The sequence below is a fragment of the Gossypium hirsutum genome, chromosome A02 (genome assembly GCF_007990345.1).
Source record: "Gossypium hirsutum isolate 1008001.06 chromosome A02, Gossypium_hirsutum_v2.1, whole genome shotgun sequence".
NCBI classification, from domain to species: domain Eukaryota; kingdom Viridiplantae; phylum Streptophyta; class Magnoliopsida; order Malvales; family Malvaceae; genus Gossypium; species Gossypium hirsutum.
Window position 1 is genome coordinate 105,888,512 of NC_053425.1, and position 11,388 is coordinate 105,899,899.

At 34.6% G+C, this 11,388-nt stretch overlaps 1 long non-coding RNA gene across 1 annotated transcript; it reads left to right on the plus strand.

Annotated features, from left to right (window-relative positions):
* Positions 1 to 9,931: 9,931 nt before the first annotated feature.
* On the plus strand, positions 9,932 to 11,008 carry LOC107931657 (uncharacterized). The gene is made up of 2 exons (XR_001693280.2): positions 9,932 to 10,421; positions 10,726 to 11,008. It is a non-coding gene; the product is annotated as an uncharacterized lncRNA (long non-coding RNA).
* The last annotated feature ends 380 nt before the right edge of the window (positions 11,009 to 11,388 follow it).

Sequence of the window (11,388 nt, forward strand, 5' to 3'; positions counted from 1 at the left end):
ACAAAATAAATAAAAAATATATATTTAAAAAAACTCTAATTTTTGCTGTCATTTGCTAGCTTATTTCTGTCAATTGCTGCACTATTATGGTTGTTAGTCAGTTATTTTCTTCTCGCAGGTTCAATTGTACGGAGGAGAACGCTCGTGGGGATAATGTGGATGAGGCTCGGGACTCTGTGGCGCTAGAGACCCTCGCTGAGGAGGTTGAAATATTGGTCTTAGGGTTTTAGTCCCTGAAACCAGAAATTGGGCCACCTGGGTCGGGTTTCAATTGGGATAAAATTTTGGGCTATGATAGTTTTCTTGTAAATAGGCTAGGTAATTAAGTTTATTGGGTCTGTTGGGCCATAAGTGTAACTTGTAAATGGACTAGACACTTATCATTGGATTTTATTTTGTTATTTTGCTTTGCTTTTTTCATTTTGGTTTTGGTATGGGCCCGGGAAAAATGGGCCTATTACAGCTGCCCCTCTTTGCTCATTATCGTGTAATGAGAATAGAGCAAAGACTTCAAATAGGGCCAATTTTGCCTAATTTTGCTGAATCTTGACTGTAACTTTAGGGAAATAGGACCGGTGGCTTAAATCTGCTCCATTGCCGATACATGGAGATAAGATTCGCCATCCTCGCTCTGCTCCACAACTGCTTAGGGAGATAAGATCTTCAATCTTCAGTCTGCTTCCTTGCTACCTCAAGAAGATAAGATTACAATCGCCAACCTGCTCTATTTCTACCTAGGAGATAATGCTAGTGGCTAAAATCTGTTCGATTGCCGATATATGGAGATAAGATTCGCCATCTTCGATCTACTCCAACTGCGTAGGGAGATAAAATTTTCAATTTTCAGTCTACTTACTTGCTACCTCAAGAAGATAAAACTATAATCCCAACCTGCTCTCTTGCTACCTCAGAGAGATAAGGCTGGTGGCTAAAATTTACTCTATTGCCGATACATGGAGATAAGATTTGCCATCTTTGATCTACTCCACAGTTGCTCAAGGAGATAAGATCTTCAATCTTCAGTCTTTAGTCTGCTCCACTGCAACCTCAGAGAGATAAGACTTGTATATTGAGCCTGCTCCACTGTAACTTCAGAGAGATAAGGCTTGTGGCTTAAATCTACTCCATTACCGATACATAAAGATAAGATTCACCATCTTTGGTCTGCTCCACTACAACTTCAGGGAGATAAGACCTTCAATCTTCAGTCTGCTTCCTTGCTACCTCAGGAAGATAAGACTTCAAACTTCAACCTGCTCTCTTGCTACCTCAGAGAGATAAAACTGGTGGCTAAAATCTGCTCCATTGCCGATACATGGAGATAAGGTTCGTCATCTTCGATCTGCTCTATAACTGCTTAGGGAGATAAGATCTTCAATCTTCAGTCTACTTCCTTGCTACCTCAGGAAGATAAGACTACAAACGCCAACCTGCTCTCTTGCTACCTTGGGAGATAAGGCTAGTGGCTAAAATCTGCCCTATTGCCAATACATAGAGATAAGATTCGCCATCTTTGATCTGCTCCACAACTGCTTAGGGAGATAAAATCTTTAATCTTCAGTCTACTTCCTTGTTACCTCAGGAAGATAAGACTAGAATCCCAGCCTACTCTCTTGCTACCTCAGAGAGATAAGGCTGGTGGTTAAAATCTGCTCCATTACCGATACATGGAGATAAGACTCGCCATCTTCGATCTACTCCATAGCTGCTTAAGGAGATAAGATCTTCAATCTTCAGTCTGCTCCACTGCAACCTCAGGGAGATAAGACTTGTATATTGAGCCTGCTCCACTGCAACTTCAGAGAGATAAGGCTTGTGGCTTAAATCTACTTTATTGCCGATACATGGAGATAAGATTCACCATCTTTGGTTTGCTCCACTGCAACTTCAGGGAGATAAGACCTTCAATCTTCAGTCTGCTTCCTTGGTGGCTAAAATCTGCTCCATTGCCGATACATGGAGATAAGATTTACCATTTTCGATCTGCTCCACAATTGCTTAGGGAGATAAGATCTTCAATCTTCAGTCTACTTCCTTGCTACTTCAGGAAGATAAGACTACAATCGCCAACCTGCTCTCTTGCTACCTTAAGAGATAAGGCTAGTGGCTAAAATCTGCTCCATTGCCGATACATGGAGATAAGATTTGCCATCTTCGATCTACTCCACAGCTGCTCAAGGAGATAAGATATTCAATCTTCAGTCTGCTCCACTGCAACCTCAGGGAGATAAGACTTGTATATTGAGCCTGCTCCACTGCAACTTCAGGGAGATAAGGTTTGTAATCTTTACTTTAGGGATATAAGATCTGACTTTACCGATGTTACTACACCATCCTCTTGGACATGTTCTGTAGACTCGGTTTCATGTATCATGCTTATGCCAAATAATTAGGATGTTATTATCAAAATGAATCAAATACTCCTTACTAGATGTGATGCTGATGTTAAATAATTAGGACACTATGATCGAAATGAATCAAATGCTCCTAACTAGATATGATGTTGATGTCAAATAATTAGGACGCTATGATCGAAATGAATCAAATGCTCCTAACTAGATGTGATGCTTATGTCAAATAATTAGGATGCTATGATCGAAATGAATCAAATGCTCCTAACTAGATATATTATGAATGATATATGAATGCAAAAATAAAAATGATCTTTTTTTTTTAAAAAAATGCTTAAGGTATCATCGCTCGTTGTTCACCAGGCACTATCACTGATTTATTATGCTGTCATCTTGTTCAGCTGGTATTCTTGACAGAACACCCAAAGAAACAATCACATTTTGCTCAGCAAGCTTGCCCTGCTATAATTTCAGAGTCCCTTACACTGTAACTTCTGGGACATAAAGTTTGAACTTCCCATTACAACCTCAGGGGAATAATCATTTGGTTTCTTCTATCCATCCTGCTGTAACTCAGAGGTATATGATTTGCATCATCTTCAATCAATTTGATCTGTTACACCATTCTTTGGGTGTAATAACCAGACATATATGCCTGATATCTGCAGGAATACAGAATACCATTTTTTTCTCAAGAATAATCCTATTGCTCACTTTTCATTGGGATTATAACACCGATGTAATTTCTTTTTGTTCAATCAATATTTTTGACAGAAATTCCAAAGAGATAATCCAATTTGGGCTTAAATATTTCCAACCCTTAAGCTTGGTGAGTTTTAAACAATAGTCCTATTTCAGGCTCCTGTATTATTTAGAAACTTCCCAAAGTAATATGCGAAACTTCTTTTATGAAAGTATTATTAGTCCAAAAATCGTCATTTCAATGCAAAATACTTGAAAAAGATCATAACCATGGACAAGAAAGGAATTAATTGAGAACATAGCTCAAAACAAACAAGCAAATGTAATCAAGAAAGAAATTTATTGAGACGTGACCTGAAAAGAATAAGGTAATCAAAGATAACAAAAAAAGGGTAAAAATAGAAAGCTATGTGCCCCAGATATCGCAGCTTGAGCTTCTTTGTACAAACTTCTTGAGGACCATTCTGAGCTCAATCTATGTTTAGGGGATCCGAAGTACTTTGTCGATGCTTCAAGACGTAACATACTTCTTTCATTATTAATTCAAGCATAGCAAGACTACTGTATGCCCCATTTTGATCCAAATTTGAGCAGCCATTTTTGGGTTTTCAACTCAAATCCCCTTTGGTCTCAAAGCGCCCTTTGCGGGTTTTCATCTTAGCCTCTCATTTTCTTTCTTCTTTTTTATTTTTTATTTTATTTTTTTGATTGATTCTTTTTTTGATTTTTCTTTTTTCGTTTTGATTGTGATTTTTTATTTCGATCTTTTTTTTAAGGTCTCAAGGCGCCCTTTGCGGGTTTTTACCTTGGCTTCTCCCATTTTTGGTAGAATACTCTTTGACTGCATTTTGAATTCCCCGAATTGGGGAAATCTTTTTGGTCAATATCAATGCTCCTCCAGAACAAACCTTCTTTACTACATAAGGTCCCTCCTAGTTCGGCATATTTCTTCTTTTGAAGTCTTTTTGTATAGGAAGTATCTTCTTCAATATCAAGTTCCCTTCATGGAATTTTCTCATATCATTCATTTCTAGTGTATTAGACCACGGCAAAATCTCCTCTCTTCAAATTCAACTGATCTATCGAGTTTAGATCCATTCTGCCTTCTTCAACTCTGACAAGACTCGAAGATAAAGAATCTCGTCTTCAAAACTGTTTCTATCCCATAAACCAATGAGTAATGTGTTGCCCCAGGGAAGGCCCTGGCCAACGTTCGATAAGCATAGAGGGTAAATGATAACTTCTTTATGCCAATCCTTACAAGACTCAATCATCTTTCACTATGACCTTTGTTTTATTGTTTTAGTGCTTTTCCTTTTCCTTTTATTTTTTTATTTTTTTATACTTTTGTTTTTCTTTTTGGATACCTTTGCTGCATTGTGATATAGTGTCTGATCTTTGAACAGATTGCAAACTTTTGACATTATGTAGTTGTATTAGAAGTGATCCTTTTTGACATTACTAGTCAGTAACCTTTTTTTTTTGAGATTTGATAACTATCAATCATGTAATATTGGCATATGAAGTGACCTTCACCCTCTTCGTGAAGTAATCAATGACTGCCAAGATAAATCGATGTATATTAGATGAGAATGACCTAATAACATCCATGCCTCACATAGAGAAAACCTGTGAAGAAATAAATGAGGCACATGAATCTTGTCTCCCTAAATATAGCCTAACTAATGCAATCCCCTTCCATAATGGATCAACAATACCCAAACCTCATGATTAGCTTGGTTACCATGAAACCATTAACATGTGTCATTCTTACACCCGTATAGACATTTATTAGCGTCCACAAGTCTTGGTATCTCTAGTATATCTGACATGATTATGCGATAACATCTTTGAATTCTTGGAATAACGCAAAGACGATTCGCTTTGTCTTTGTGGTGACTTAGGCTTCGATCTTTGCCTCTTGCTCACAATGTCTAATGATCCTTCGTAAAGTAGGATCCATTTTTCATCTTATTCTACCGTCCTTAACAAATCAGGAAATAAATCACAATCTCTATCATCTTTAAAGTCCTGAGATCCACTTAAACACGTGTCTCACTCTTAAAGGGAGTTAGTTACAACGTTGCTCATGTTATTGATATTTGGGGACCTATTGTAGGTACAAAGGCAAATTCTAAAGAATAAATGATTCCAATGATGATTATTTGTATGGTATGACCAGGAATGAAGAATGAAAGTATATTTTAAAAAAATAGTCTAAAGAAAAAAAGAATATATAAACAATGAAAAAATATTTATTCAAAAAGAATGTATTTTATTGAAATAAAATTTTTTAGACATAAGCCTATTTCACAAAAGGATTCTTATTGCCCCTAGGCTAAAAGCAACAAGCGCGTTTTGAACATTACTCTAGATTAACTCCAAAAATACAGGGATCTCTTCCACATTCCTATTGCTTAAAACATCCCCAAGTATATAAGGGTTTGGAATCTTTTATTCCCTGGACCTCTTTTTGGATATGTCATTTAAATTCTCTTTGATAACTAGTTGTTACAACTCTCGGCTGGCCTATGTTGACCAATTTAGAAGGCATGCTCACAATGTTCACTTCATTTTCTTTGTTTATCGGGGTTGACCTTTTAGCGCTCTCTCCCACATCTATTTGTCCATTTCTTACTGCACTTTTAACCATCTCACCAGATATTACTATATCTGAAAAGCTCAGAGTAGTGCTTCCCAACATATAGTCAATGAACGGGGTTTTCAAAGTATTGATGAAAAGTATCGTAGTCTCCTTTTTCAGAAGAGGCGGTTGGACTTGTGTTGCTACCTCTCTCCATCTTTGGGCATATTGCCTAAAGCTCTCATTTTGCTTCTTTTCTATATTTTGCAGGGTAATTCTGTCGGGTGCCATGTCTGTTACATGGCTATACTGCTTCATAAAAGCTTGTGCTAAGGCCTTCCATGAATTGATTTTAGCACGACTCAACTGACTGTACCATTTAGCTGCTGACCCGATTAGACTATCCTGGAAGCAATGAATTAATAATTGGTTATTGTTAACGTACCCTATCATCCTTCGACAGAACATTGTGATGTCAACTTCAGGCCAACTAGTCCCATTTTACTTTTCAAACTCTGGAATCTTAAATTTTTGCGGGAGTACTAGATCGAGGACCAAACTCAGATCCTTGACATCAATCCCACAGTAGAAGCCAACATTCTCCATTGCCTTCAATATTTCCTCCAACTACCTTTATCGATCCTCAAGTTGTCTTAGCAGTTCCCTCTTTACTTTTTCCATTTTATCCAAATCAGGAGCTTCAAGATTGGTTGGTTGCCTCCCAAATTAGAGCCCAAGCTTATTGGGTAATCTACTGGTGTCGAGGTACCAGCCTGATATTGCTAAGTTTTGATAATAGGTACACTTTGCGAACATGTTTGAGCATTTGTCGGGGTGAAACCCAGAGGGTAGAGAGGCTCCTCCTTGTTCTCCCCAGCATTAATCATGGAGTTTTTCCCTTTTCCTAGCCCCTTAGTTAGCAATTGGGACAACAAATCCATCATATTCCTTTGAGACTCTAGCACTTGGTCTCTCATATCTTGTCGGATCTTAGTTAGCTGCTCTTGCATTTGCATTTGTAACTGGTCTTGCATCTCCCTTTGAAGTTGTTCAAGCCTTTCCAATCTTTAGTTTATATCTTTTTTCTTAGCACGGGTACCGTAACGACACTTGGTTGGTAAGTTTTTATTGGTTCCCAGATTAACTGAAATGGTTTCAACTAATTAGGGACCCTTTTATGAAAACCTAATGCAAATGATGTAATGATGCAATGCAATGCAAATGCATGGGATGAATGTAAAAGAAAGAAATGTGTTGATTTTGAATTCAATTCCATTAGAACAACTTTTCTAGAAAACAAATTCCTTTACATAAAACGGATTACATATACGACATTGCTTTCATATTCCAGGTGAAAACACCGATCCCTTTTCTTCGTAAAAGTAAAATCTATCAAGCTTCTAATAAATGCCTCCACTAGCTCCTTTTTGCTTGATTCAGGCCGCGACTTATTATCCTCGCGATGTTGATTAGCTCCTTTAAGAAAGTCAGGACATGACAACTCTTGAATAATCTTTATTGGCTTGAATCCTCGGGCAATAAAACAAATTCTTGTTTTCCTCCGCAAACTATCAGCCTTCTTCTATTGTGTTTACTTGGACCATATTCAGACAATCGTATTATAATCCACTTTATCAAGAAATTCGTCTTCCTATGACAAACTGTTCTGTTTAGTAATCAAATATGAATCAACACCTCATTTCTATGATTATGTAATGCAATGCAGTTATAAACAAAACAAAAACAAAATACATTAGTACAGAAGAAATAAATAACAAATAAAGTATCTATTCGGGTGACTACTAACCTTCGGATATAGTTCTACCTAAGGTGAACTCTTAGGATTCACTATATGTAGCTTGGTTCTAGAGAAATGGAACCTGAACCAGCAGATTCCTTAATCCTTACCCATTATAGGCTCATATGGATCGAGTTCAGTTCAGTGGAATACATTTCTCTATGACCATAAGGAGATGAAAATCTCACGAAATCATAGGTACGGATGTATCCCGGAAGTAATCTACTAGCCCATGCGGAGGTGAAAACCTCACGAAGGCATAGCTTCTCACTCCCACTTAAAGGTATAACCGCAACGGTTATGCAATGCAATGCAATATTATTCCACAAGACATGGACCAAAACAATCATGCAAACAAAGGCCACAAAGAATCATGATTTTCAAATTAATTTTTCAACTTTAGATAAAAGGACAGAAAATAATCAATTTTATGGCTAGACTCTCTTGTTCAATCCCCAGTGGAGTCGCCAAGCTGTCGAAGCCATTTTTAGAGAAAAACGAGGATCAAATTTTTAAAACAAAATGTGGAGCCGCCACCAATCTTTTTGTTAAAGCATTTTGTTCCATTTAAATCAATTTTGGTCTACGTAAAAAAAGGATGGGTTTGGGAGCCGATTACGTATGAAGAAGGGTTAGCACCCTCACTACGCCCAAAAACTGGTACCAGATTGATTAAGTACTGTCCTTATGTCTAGGGTTTTGTTTAAAAAGAATTTGAAATATGGTTTTTTTTAAAACATTTGAGTGGTTCAAGTTGGTTGTCAAAACTCTCTCATTTCAAAGGTATACAACACCACATCCAGCACGATAGGACATGATCCTTTATACCTTTGAAAACACGATTGATTTTTGACTCCCAAAAGCTTTTAGGTCAAAAATTACAACAGGATATCTAAATATTTAGTCTAACGAAAAATCGAAACCCAGCACGGTAGGGCACGATTTTCTGAATTTTCAAATATTGAACATTGCTTTGTTTTAAAAAATTTAAATAAATGATTGTAAACTAACTCAGAATGCCTTAATTTATTTGAAATAAAATGTAATAATTGATTTTAAAGAGTTGAAAATTATAAAGCAACATTTGTAAACCAAAAGAAAAAAAAATAATCATGGGATAATATGCATGCATAAAATACAATACTTGGTAAATGAAGATAACATAACCTTATTTAACCAATCAAATCAAACAATTGAATATAACATATCTAAGCAAAATGAAACCAACTTTCCAAGCATGTATGGAGAACAATTGATATAACAAATAAAAAAATGAAAAAAATAGTATACAACAATGATATATAGCTTAATATAATACTATCGATACAAAATATACAAAACAAAATGAAAATTAAAAATAATATGGTATAAGACAAATTTAAATAATGATGAACCGTTGAACACATAATATATATAATATATGAATTGATGAATTTGAAATTATTTGTAGAAAAAAACTAGAGATATATATGTAATCATTAAAATAAGTGTTACAGAATGAAGATTTTTAAATCGAATAATATATCAAGTGTTAAAAACATTTGTTAAAATACATACAATAAAGGAAAATTTAAATAATATATAAAATATGAAAGGATAGCAAGAATTCATAATAAAATATAATCTTAGGAAATACACAATAATAGGTTTACAAAATACATATGTATATAAATAGATTTAGAAGTAATTATTTGTAAAAATAGCATGAAATTAATAATGCATATAAGATTAAGTTAATTTTATCATAAATTATATATGTAATAGATTTTAAAAACATAATTATGTGTACAAAGAAAAACTATATGTATAAAATACATGGATTTAGTGATGTATATAAATCAAACATGTGTACCAATATATATATGTATGTGTAAAAAGAAATTTGAAATAAATAATGTATAAAACAATTTCGTATGAAATAAATTGATTTGGATTAATGATATGTATAGATAATACTTACATAATGATAATAATATATGGAAATGTATAGAATAAGTAAAATATACAATTTAAAATAGAGTCTTTAAAAGAAACACATTATACACATAAATAAATTTAAAGGAAAATATATATATACATACATAGAAAATGTTTACATAGAATAATATGAAATCAATAACGTGTACTAAAGCAAAAATAATTTAATATCAGTCATGTATAATAGTATGAGGTTAAATACCATATAAATCTTCAAACGTAAAAATATATATAAGAGAATTTTAATACATAAATTGTAAAATAAAACAAATTAAAATATATTCATATATATATACACTAATGAAAGTGCTTGAACAATGCAAAATCAGTAAAATAATTCAAGCTAGAGATGAATAATAAATAATTTTTTAAAGAAAATAAAAGAATTACAAAAGAAAGGAAAAAAATAAAATAAAAAAAACTCTATTAAAATAAAAATAAAATCAAAGAAACAGTTTACAAGTAAATGAAACTATTAAAACAATATGGAGGACCAAAATACAACACGCTCAAACCTAAGAGGGCTAAAAGTGAAAATGAACCAAATTCTAAAATGAAACGTTTAGAAATAGACTTATTTGAAACAGTTTTGAAATTAAGGGGAGAAATTGAAAACAAAACAAACCATATTAAAACATAACGGAAATGCGGAAGGATCACAAGCACAATTATCCTCTCCTTATAAGACGCGCGGATCTTTAAAGAAACTGGGTCGGGTCATTGGGTTGCATCATGAAACGATGCCGTTTCAACGCCAATTCGTACGGATTAAAACGACGCCATTTTTAAACGCATATAAAAGCTAAAATCTGCCCTAAAATCAATTAGCAGATTATTTCCTCAAAAGAAAGCCCTAAATCAGTTCCTTAAAACCTCTTAACCTCTCATGCGAACCTTAACCGCGTCGAAATAATCCTTCATCTCCGCCATGGCTTCAACCGGTCCCTAAGGATCCGTGTGCCTTTGGATCGGAGGAGCAAACGCCGATTGGATCGACGTCGAATAACTGGTAAGCAAACTATCCTCCTTATTTTTATATTTGCGTGATAGATTCACCAATAAGAAAGAAATAAAAACAGAAAAAATAAAGGCCAAATTTGATGATTGAATCACCTTTTCAAAATTGCTTTCGTATTTTTTATTCAGTATGGTTAAGTCCTTTACAGATTACATCCATGGCTTTTTATAGCCGGATTTACAAAATAAAAAATATATATATTAGAAAAAACTCTAATTTTTGCTATCATTTGCTGGCTTATTTCTGTCAATTGCTGCACTGTTGTGGTTGTTAGTCGGTTATTTTCTTCTCACAGGTTCGATTGTACGGAGGAGAACGCTCGTGGGGATGACGTGGAGGAGGCTCGAAACTCTGTGGCGTTGGAGATCCTCGCTGAGGAGGCTTCAATATTGGTCTTAGGGTTTAAGTCCCTGAAATCGAAAATTGGGCCACCTGAGTCGGGTTTCAATTGGGTTAAATTTTTGGGCTATGATGGTTTTCTTGTAAATAGGCTAGGTAATTAAGTTTATTGGGTCTGTTGGGCCATAAGTGTAATTTGTAAATGGACTGGACACTTATCATTGGATTTTATTTTGTTATTTTGCTTTGCTTTTTTCATTTTGGTTTTGGTATGGGCCCGAGCAAAATGGGCCTATTACAAACAACACTTTTTGTTTAATCCTAGAAAGTCAGAATATTAACTTAATTCAATGAAAACGACAATCTAGAGCTCTAATTCAGGATTTGAACTCAAGAAAAACAATGACGGATTTGGGAGAGAAAATGTGATTTTTGTTTGAAATTAGGAATCATTTTGGTGTTTGGAAAGGTAATAAATCTGAAGAAATGAATTTATTTTGAAGGAACTCTGATTTTAGGTTTTGGGAAATTTAAAATAATTTGGGGTTTTAAAAAGAAGTGAGAATACATGAGTTGTAACAGTCTAATCTTTAGTGGTATTGGAAATAGAGATTTGAGA